We start from the raw sequence: 1,026 nt of genomic DNA, 5'->3' as shown, positions 1-1,026 counted from the left end.
CTTTGGTGATTTCTGTTTGATTAATCTGCTTCTGCTTTGGTAAAGTCTGTATGGATGTACAGCTTTGGTGATATATGTAAACATGTACTTTGGTGATGTCTGCATTCACGTTCGAACACACACACACACACACACACACACACACACACACACACACACACACACACACACACACACACACACACACACACACACACACACACACACACACACACAACGTCATGGTAATTGATTCATCAAGGCTTTTAATGGCTTTCCTTCCTTCTTTCATCTCCTCTGGATGGTGGACTGACTGACTGCCTGCTTATGAATTGACTGATTGACTGACTGTCTGGCTTATGAATTGACTGATTGACTGACTGGCTGGCTGATTAACTGATTGACTGGCTGGCTGGTTTATGAATTGACTGATTGACTGACTGGCTGGCTTATGAATTGACTGATTGACTGGTTGGCTTATGAATTGACTGATTGACTGACTGTCTGGCTTATGAATTGACTGATTGACTGACTGGCTGGCTGATTAACTGATTGACTGACTGGCTGGTTGGCTGGCTGATTAACAGATTGACTGGCTGGCTGGCTGGCTGATTAACTGATTGACTGGCTGGCTGGCTGGCTGGCTTGCTTATGAATTGACTGATTGACTGGTTGGCTGGTTGGCTGGCTGGTGAATTGACTGACTGACTGACTGACTGACTGGCTGATTAATTGACTGGTTGGCTGGCTGGCTGGCTGGTGAATTGACTGATTGACTGACTGACTGGCTGATTAATTGACTGATTGACTGACTGGTCGGCTGATTAATTGACTGATTGAATAACTGCCTGCCTGACTGACTGACTGGATGACTGACAGACAAGCACACAGACAGATAAACGAAAAGACAGACAGACAGACACAGACAGACAGACAGACAGACTGATTGACTGACGGAATGACTGACTGACTGACTGACATAAAGAGTGATTGGACTGACCGACTGACAGACATGCAGACAGTCTGACTGGTAAACGGACTGACTGA

The 1,026-nt window shown here is 45.6% G+C and overlaps 1 protein-coding gene across 1 annotated transcript in view; it reads right to left on the bottom strand.

The window, feature by feature from the left end:
• Positions 1-234: 234 nt before the first annotated feature.
• The window catches only part of LOC143287331 (uncharacterized), a 74,724-nt gene continuing 73,932 nt past the window's right edge, over positions 235-1,026 (bottom strand). The window contains exon 2 of the mRNA XM_076595290.1: positions 235-1,026. This exon is cut by the window's right edge and continues 983 nt beyond it. The gene's annotated coding sequence lies outside the window, so the exon portion shown is untranslated.

Source organism: Babylonia areolata, chromosome 11, assembly GCF_041734735.1.
Source record: "Babylonia areolata isolate BAREFJ2019XMU chromosome 11, ASM4173473v1, whole genome shotgun sequence".
NCBI lineage: Eukaryota > Metazoa > Mollusca > Gastropoda > Neogastropoda > Buccinidae > Babylonia > Babylonia areolata.
The sequence above is the reverse complement of the archived record's forward strand: the minus strand, read 5'-3'. Positions and strand labels throughout refer to the sequence as shown.